This window comes from Elaeis guineensis, chromosome 13 (genome assembly GCF_000442705.2).
Source record: "Elaeis guineensis isolate ETL-2024a chromosome 13, EG11, whole genome shotgun sequence".
In the NCBI taxonomy this organism is placed as follows: domain Eukaryota; kingdom Viridiplantae; phylum Streptophyta; class Magnoliopsida; order Arecales; family Arecaceae; genus Elaeis; species Elaeis guineensis.
Window position 1 is genome coordinate 70148327 of NC_026005.2, and position 9875 is coordinate 70158201.

The following is a 9875-nucleotide window of genomic DNA, read 5'->3' on the forward strand; positions in this document are numbered from 1 at the left end:
GGGCTTTCGTTATCGTTTTTTTGGTTCGACCCACTTCTGTAATAGATGGGTCTTTCAGCTTCTTTTCCATTTTTTTTTTTTAGATTTCTCTTTCATGTGATTAATATCTATATCTTTTGAATATAGAACTCTGGGCGGGAAACCTCCCGTTTTCCATCAAAAAAAAAAAAAAAAACAGTGGAGTTTCCAGGAGATGCCACAAGCCATATTCCCATGAAGAACCCAGTGCCTTCTGGGTAGAATCCGAAGGTGAAACGTCCATTTGGTGAGTGCCATGATGTAGGGTTGGTGGTGGGATGGAGAGAGGTGTCCAAGCTTATGCTGGACTGCCTTGGTTGAGCTGCTCCCAGTGCAAACGCTGATGAGAAGATCGAGAGGAACAGGATGTAGGATACTGCTGAAGCCATTAGATAAAATGACCAAGAAAGGATTGCGAGGAGTTGCTCATATCCTGGGCTCTATAAATTCTTTTATGGACCGATTGCAAGTAATTGGGAGGAAGAACAGGAACAGGTAATGACTGGGCAACAAGAATGAGAGATTCATTGGGTTGACACCAAGTAAACGCAGCGGAATTGGTAATGACTCGGTAGCGATATTGACAACTTCTTTGGGGGTTTGACCCAAAGTAAACACCCATTTCATCTCGCTTCCAATTTGTGTACTTTCCCAGCATCCTGAGGGTTTTCTGGTCCTCTTGGAGACGCACGAAATTTCAAGCTTCCATAGAAAAAGTACGGGATCAGTTATTCATGGCACTCAAGTGCCACATCTAGCACGATAAGAAAGTTCAAGCTTCCACTGAAGAAACTCAAGGATCTCTAGAAAAATTAAGGTTTCGGCGTCCTCTGTGCTCTTCAAAACCCAGCATTCTTTCTCCATGTGGGGTAGCTTATGTTCCGCGAGCTCTTCTGATCACAGTCACAAAGCCATCCTTGCCATTCTGTCCTCCTTCCCTTTGTGGTTGTTACACCTTTGTCTTCTGCCCCAAACTCCACCCACGATGGCGGTTTCTCCCCTTTGTAAATTGTACTCATTCACTTTAATTCAATAAAGTAAGAGGAAGTTTCTCACTTTGCCGTATTTCGTCAAAAAAAAAAGAAGAAAGAGACCAAAGGTAAACACAACGACTCCGTGATTGAAGCTGGTGGGCTCATGCTCTTAATTTATTGAGAGAGAATGGCTGAAGCTCTGCCCCCACTCAGCACTACTATTACTTCAGTATTAGCTGGTTCCAACTCTCTTGAACTGTATTTATTGATCGCTTGTTATAGGTAATTAAAAGCTTCTAAGCCAGCTTCTTACGCTAGCACAGGAATCTGCCCCTTTTTGACCGTGTCTCAGGCAGGCAATAGCTTGTATGTGAATTATTATGTTTATCTGCCAATCGAAGCGGCGTTACTTTGATTGCATGGAATTCCTGCATGTAGAAAGCCAAATGCAGTTCCCATGCATCTCTCACGCTTCAGCAGGACTCTCATTTGAATTAATGGAGCTGAAGTGTGAGAATGTTAGTTATTCCTGATCGATGTTTTGCTTATTAGATTTTAATAAAAGATAAACTTGCGGGAGAACATCTAACACTTCCTCCCATGATTGCCCACTTCTTTCCGTGTTGGAAGGGCTTGCCGTGCTTGCCTGCTTCTTTAGTTGTTCGAAAAGCTTGCCATGGTTGCCTGCTTGTGGGCCCTGATTTTAATAGATGTGTCCCACATGAATGCCACACTTTTTTTTGACTGAAACACATGGATGCCATATTATCTCCATACCGTAGCTAACTAGGTATTAGCTTTTACTCTCTCTCCTGCTGGGCCACACCATTGGAAAGAATGTGGCACCTATGATCTCGCCATGTGAAAGAATGTGATAAGGATGTACGTCTTCATCGCCTTCTCTTTCTCTTTCCTTGCCCCGTCTGTCCCTGATATTGGAAATTTCGGTGAAGGTCAAATGTCCTGTAACACCCCGGCCCAAAATCAGCCACAGCCCAAACCAAAAAAAAAAAAAGGAAAGAAACAGGGGAGAAGACTCCCGAAGGAGTCTTCTTCCTCCGTTCACTGGCTCCCAATCGGAGTCGGAGACAAGCTCCCTCCGGCCCTATTTAAGGAGGAGATCCCTCCTCTCTCCTTTCCATCAAAAATCTCGGGGCAAAACAGCGGCAATCGTCGGAAATTCCTCACGGAGACCGATCACTGTGGCGTCCAATTTCTCGCCGGAAAAGCTTCGCCGGCGACGGAGGTAAGCCTCCTCCCCTTCCTCTCTCCTTCCCCTTCCTTCCCGTGCCGATGTGCACGCTTGCCGGCGACCGGAGTCGCCGGATTTTGTTGCGAAAAAAATTCTTATTTTTGCCGTTTTCCGTCGCCGGTGGTCACCGCCGACCACCGGTTTGGCCGCCTCTTGCCGCCGGATCATCTCTCCTTTGGCCGCCGACCATCCCCGCACCGACTGCACCGCCGGCCGGCCAACCAAGGAGGGGATCAAAGATCCCCTGTTTCGGTCAAAAATAAGCCACGGGAAGAAAAGAAAAGAAGAAGGAAGAAGAAGAAGAAAAGAAAAGAAAAGAAAAAGGAAAAAGAAAAAGAAAAGAAAAAGGAAAAAAAGAAAAAAAAAAAAAAGGAAAAAGAGAAAATAAAAATAAAAATAAAATAAAATAAAAAAGAAGAAGAAGAGAGAAAATTTTCTCTCCCCTCTCTCTCTACCTTCTCTCTCCAGTTTCTCTCTCTAGATTCTCTCTCTATTTTCTCTCTCTAGATCTTTCTCTCTTTTTATGGATTTTATCTCTCTAGAATCTTTCTACTCTCTCTGATTACATCACAGATCCTAGGATAAATTTGAAATAAAAATATGATGATTTGAGATTGCTCCGAAATTCATGCGGTAGATCTGATCCCAGTCCGATTCTATTTGAAATTTGTAACACTTGATTCATATTGAGTCACCCTGATAGGACCTTTGATGATCTCGATCATGATTGCCTCATCGAAAGAATACGAAGATTCTCTCTCCACTTTCTCTCTCTACTTTCTCTCTCTAGAATTTTCTCTCTCTTCATGGATTTTCTCTCTCTAGAAGTCTTATGGATCAGTGGAGGATCTAGATAATTAGATAAATCCTAATTTTGATTAATCCTAAGAGAGGTCATCGATCTGTGTTATTAGGATCGATTATCGGTAATTTTCTCCATATATGATCTTTATATTTGATCAGGATTATGAAGAGATGATTGTCTGCAAATGATATCGAGTGGAATATTTTGTTAAAGAAATTCATAAATCAAAGAAGAACATTGATTTCTGTGCTTGGATCAGTCACCGGTAAAGGTAAGAATCTCTGTACGTGATCATCATTATATATATTATTTTACCGTTGGTTTTATCTCCTTGATTTTGCAACGTTGGATTTGAGATCGATGAATTTATTATATCTGGGACATTGTTATTTATTTATGTGATTTTGAGCATGAGTATGCTATATCAATACATATGTATCAGCGATTGATGGCATGATTATGTGTATGACATATTTATTTCACTGCAAAAGATGAATTGATTAATGAAGTTAAATATCATAATTTCATGAATATGAAAAGAAAGAGAATTATGGTTTGGACTGGCCTTGTCATGTGGAATAGCTTGCCAGGAGCTTATGCCTGGGACAGCCTCCACAGGCTTATGTGTGGAAGAATATGATCCGAGAAAGATCATGAAGAATATTATCCGAGAAAGATCATGAAGAATCTGATCCGAGAAAGATCATGGCCACTTTGATCCGAGAAAGATCATGAATATTTCGATCCGAGAAAGATCACAGAAATCGATCCGAATAAAAGATCGTCGCATGATCCTGGTAGTCCAAAGCCAAAGCTAAAGCTAAAGCCAAAAAGAAAGGATTAAAGATGATGTGATAATAGAAGAAAATAGAAAGATAAGACATGAAACAATCGTTGAATAAAATTGTTTTACTTATTTAACATATGATGATGCATCTATTTTGATAAAACAGATAATCTATAAATGTTTGCAGTATTTTGGAAAGTGAACATCGACTTTTATGTGTTATTGCCTATCATTATTTTCAAATTATATTATTATATTGGTGTGATATGGGAATTCTTACTGGGCTGTAAAGCTCACACCCCTTCATCTTTCTTTTCTTCTCAGAGTTACAGGATGCTTATGGTTGGCTATGGCCTGGATTTATGGGTGAGCAGAAGGATAGATAAAAGTATCATAGTATCTGATCAGAGAATTGAAGAAATTTAAATTGTAATTATGCAAGGTTTTATGAATTATTATTGAAATTAAATATTATGGTTGTTAAGATTGTAATGATTTAATTTGGCCTTGCATATTCTTTAGGGTTTACTCTAAGGAATGTGCGGCCATCACGTATCCGACCCGGGTGTTGGGTTCGGGGTGTGACAGAATGGTATCAGAGCTTAGGATATGATCATTAGGGATTATGATATAAGTGATTAGAATATTACAGAGTAATATCAGAGCTTAGGTTATGATCATTGGAGATTACGATATAAATGATTAGGATGTGATAGAATAATATCAAAGCTTAGGTTTAAGATCACTAGAGATTATGAAGAGATATTAAAACTTTATGTAAGATCAGTAGGATGTGACGGAGTGGCATCTGAGCTTAGAGATTAGGTTACGTTTATTTGAAGATAATGATACAAGTGATTAGGATATGACAGAACAGTACTAGAGCCCAAGTTTAAGGTCACTAGGGATTGTCATATAAGTGATATCAAAACTTTGGGATTATAATCAATAGAGTATGATTGATAATATCCGAGTTTAAGATTATGATCATTAAAGGTATGATAGAATGATATTAGAGTTTAGGTTATGATCACTAGAAAATATGATTTAAGTGGTATTTAAGCTTAAGATTATAATTATTTGAAATTATGACTTTAGTGATATTTAAACTTAGATTATGATCATGAGGAACATGATAGATATAAAAGAGAAGAAAGAAATCGATGATTGTGAAGAATGCCCGATGTTTGATCTTTATTTATTTTCTATCAAGGGTAGTCTGAGATAATTATGAATTTCAAGTGAAATGTATTAGACAAATAACGGTGGTATATTAATACAAGTCTAAAATGTTACGGTTCTTCGAAAAAGTTGAGAAATCAATAAGAAGGGATGAGTTTGAGATTTCAAATAATTTTTGTTATAACAAGATCATAAGAAATAAATAATATATAAGATATTATTGTAAGCTTGAGAATGATATGAAGAATGTATACTTTGAAATATATCTCAATAACATAACTTAATTTCGAGGACGAAATTATTTGAAGGGGAGAAGAATGTAACACCCCGGCCCAAAATCAGCCACAGCCCAAACCAAAAAAAAAAAAAAGGAAAGAAACAGGGAGAAGACTCCCGATCGGAGTCCGTTCACTGGCTCCCAATCGGAGTCGGAGACAAGCTCCCTCCGGCCCTATTTAAGGAGGAGATCCCTCCTCTCTTCTTTCCATCAAAAATCTCGGGGCAAAACAGCGGCAATCGTCGGAAATTCCTCACGGAGACCCATCACTGTGGCGTCCAATTTCTCGCCGGAAAAGCTTCGTCGGCGACGGAGGTAAGCCTCCTCCCCTTCCTCTCTCCTTCCCCTTCCTTCCCGTGCCGATATGCACGCTTGCCGACGACCGGAGTCGCCGGATTTTGTTGCAAAAAAATTCTTATTTTTGCCATTTTCCGTCGCCGGTGGTCACCGCCGACCATCGGTTTGGCCGCCTCTTGCCGCCGGATCATCTCTCCTTTGGCCGCCGACCATCCCCGCATCGACTGCACCGCCGGCCGGCCAACCAAGGAGGGGATCAAAGATCCCCTGTTTCGGTCAAAAATAAGCCACGGGAAGAAAAGAAAAGAAGAAGGAAGAAGAAGAAGAAAAGAAAAGAAAAGAAAAAGGAAAAAGAAAAAGAAAAGAAAAAGGAAAAAAAGAAAAGAAAAAAAAGGAAAAAGAGAAAAAAAATAAAAATAAAATAAAATAAAGAAGAAGAAGAAGAGAGAAAATTTTCTCTCCCCTCTCTCTCTACCTTCTCTCTCCAGTTTCTCTCTCTAGATTCTCTCTCTATTTTCTCTCTAGATCTTTCTCTCTTTTTATGGATTTTATCTCTCTAGAATCTTTCTACTCTCTCTGATTACATCACAGATCCTAGGATAAATTTGAAATAAAAATATGATGATTTGAGATTGCTCCGAAATTCATGCGGTAGATCTGATCCCAGTTCGATTCTATTTGAAATTTGTAACACTTGATTCATATTGAGTCACCCTGATAGGACCTTTGATGATCTCGATCATGATTGCCTCATCGAAAGAATACGAAGATTCTCTCTCCACTTTCTCTCTCTACTTTCTTTCTCTAGAATTTTCTCTCTCTTCATGGATTTTCTCTCTCTAGAAGTCTTATGGATCAGTGGAGGATCTAGATAATTAGATAAATCCTAATTTTGATTAATCCTAAGAGAGGTCATCGATCTGTGTTATTAGGATCGATTATCGGTAATTTTCTCCATATATGATCTTTATATTTGATCAGGATTATGAAGAGATGATTGTCTGCAAATGATATCGAGTGAAATATTTTGTTAAAGAAATTCATAAATCAAAGAAGAACATTGATTTCTGTGCTTGGATCAGTCACCGATAAAGGTAAGAATCTCTGTACGTGATCATCATTATATATGTTATTTTACCGTTGGTTTTATCTCCTTGATTTTGCAACGTTGGATTTGAGATCGATGAATTTGTTATATCTGGGACATTGTTATTTATTTATGTGATTTTGAGCATGAGTATGCTATATCAATACAAATGTATCAGCGATTGATGGCATGATTATGTGTATGACATATTTATTTCACTGCAAAAGATGAATTGATTAATGAAGTTAAATATCATAATTTCATGAATATGAAAAGAAAGAGAATTATGGTTTGGACTGGCCTTGTCATGTGGAATAGCTTGCCAGGAGCTTATGCCTGGGACAGCCTCCACAGGCTTATGTGTGGAAGAATATGATCCGAGAAAGATCATGAAGAATATGATCCGAGAAAGATCATGAAGAATCTGATCTGAGAAAGATCATGGCCACTTTGATCCGAGAAAGATCATGAATATTTCGATCCGAGGAAGATCACAGAAATCGATCCGAATAAAAGATCGTCGCATGATCCTGGTAGTCCAAAGCCAAAGCCAAAGCTAAAACTAAAGTCAAAAAGAAAGGATTAAAGATGATGTGATAATAGAAGAAAATAGAAAGATAAGACATGAAACAATCGTTGAATAAAATTGTTTTACTTATTTAACATATGATGATGCATCTATTTTGATAAAACAGATAATCTATAAATGTTTGCAGTATTTTGGACAGTGAACATCGACTTTTATGTGTTATTGCCTATCATTATTTTTAGATTATATTATTATATTGGTGTGATATGGAAATTCTTACTGGGCTGTAAAGCTCACACCCCTTCATCTTTCTTTTCTTCTCAGAGTTACAGGATGCTTATGGTTGGCTATGGCCTGGATTTATGGGTGAGCAGAAGGATAGATAAAAGTGTCATAGTATCTGATCAGAGAATTGAAGAAATTTAAATTGTAATTATGCAAGGTTTTATGAATTATTATTAAAATTAAATATTATGGTTGTTAAGATTGTAATGATTTAGTTTGGCCTTGCATATTCTTTAGGGTTTACTCTAAGGAGTGTGCGGCCATCACGTATCCGACCCGGGTGTTGGGTTCGGGGCGTGACAGAATGGTATCAGAGCTTAGGATATGATCATTAGGGATTATGATATAAGTGATTAGAATATTACAGAGTAATATCAGAGCTTAGGTTATGATCATTGGAGATTACGATATAAATGATTAGGATGTGATAGAATAATATCAAAGCTTAGGTTTAAGATCACTAGAGATTATGAAGAGATATTAAAACTTTATGTAAGATCAGTAGGATGTGACGGAGTGGCATCTGAGCTTAGAGATTAGGTTACGTTTATTTGAAGATAATGATACAAGTGATTAGGATATGACAGAACAGTACTAGAGCCCAAGTTTAAGGTCACTAGGGATTGTCATATAAGTGATATCAAAACTTTGGGATTATAATCAATAGAGTATGATTGATAATATCCGAGTTTAAGATTATGATCATTAAAGGTATGATAGAATGATATTAGAGTTTATGTTATGATCACTAGAAAATATGATTTAAGTGGTATTTAAGCTTAAGATTATAATTATTTGAAATTATGACTTTAGTGATATTTAAACTTAGATTATGATCATGAGGAACATGATAGATATAAAAGAGAAGAAAGAAATCGATGATTGTGAAGAATGCCCGATGTTTGATCTTTATTTATTTTCTATCAAGGGTAGTCTGAGATAATTATGAATTTCAAGTGAAATGTATTAGACAAATAACGGTGGTATATTAATACAAGTCTAAAATGTTACGGTTCTTCGAAAAAGTTGAGAAATCAATAAGAAGGGATGAGTTTGAGATTTCAAATAATTTTTGTTATAACAAGATCATAAGAAATAAATAATATATAAGATATTATTGTAAGCTTGAGAATGATATGAAGAATGTATACTTTGAAATATATCTCAATAACATAACTTAATTTCGAGGACGAAATTATTTGAAGGGGAGAAGAATGTAACACCCCGGCCCAAAATCAGCCACAGCCCAAACCAAAAAAAAAAAAAAGGAAAGAAACAGGGGAGAAGACTCCCGAAGGGAGTCTTCTTCCTCCGTTCACTGGCTCCCAATCGGAGCCGGAGACAAGCTCCCTCCGGCCCTATTTAAGGAGGAGATCCCTCCTCTCTCCTTTCCATCAAAAATCTCGGGGCAAAACAGCGGCAATCGTCGGAAATTCCTCACGGAGACCCATCACTATGGCGTCCAATTTCTCGCCGGAAAAGCTTCGCCGGCGATGGAGGTAAGCCTCCTCCCCTTCCTCTCTCCTTCCCCTTCCTTCCCGTGCCGATGTGCACGCTTGCCGGCGACCGGAGTCGCCGGATTTTGTTGCGAAAAAAATTCTTATTTTTGCCATTTTCCGTCGCCGGTGGTCACCGCCGACCACCGGTTTGGCTGCCTCTTGCCGCCGGATCATCTCTCCTTTGGCCGCCAACCATCCCCGCACCGACTGCACCGTCGGCCGGCCAACCAAGGAGGGGATCAAAGATCCCCTGTTTCGGTCAAAAATAAGCCACGGGAAGAAAAGAAAAGAAGAAGGAAGAAGAAGAAGAAAAGAAAAGAAAAGAAAAAGGAAAAAGAAAAAGAAAAGAAAAAGGAAAAAAAAAAAGAAAAAAAAAAATGGAAAAAGAGAAAATAAAAATAAAAATAAAATAAAATAAAAAAGAAGAAGAAGAGAGAAAATTTTCTCTCCCCTCTCTCTCTACCTTCTCTCTCCAGTTTCTCTCTCTAGATTCTCTCTCTATTTTCTCTCTCTAGATCTTTCTCTTTTTATGAATTTTATCTCTCTAGAATCTTTCTACTCTCTCTGATTACATCACAGATCCTAGGATAAATTTGAAATAAAAATATGATGATTTGAGATTGCTCCGAAATTCATGCGGTAGATTTGATCCCAGTCCGATTCTATTTGAAATTTGTAACACTTGATTCATATTGAGTCACCTTGATAGGACCTTTGATGATCTCGATCATGATTGCCTCATCGAAAGAATACGAAGATTCTCTCTCCACTTTCTCTCTCTACTTTCTCTCTCTAGAATTTTCTCTCTCTTCATAGATTTTCTCTCTCTAGAAGTCTTATGGATCAGTGGAGGATCTAGATAATTAGATAAATCCTAATTTTG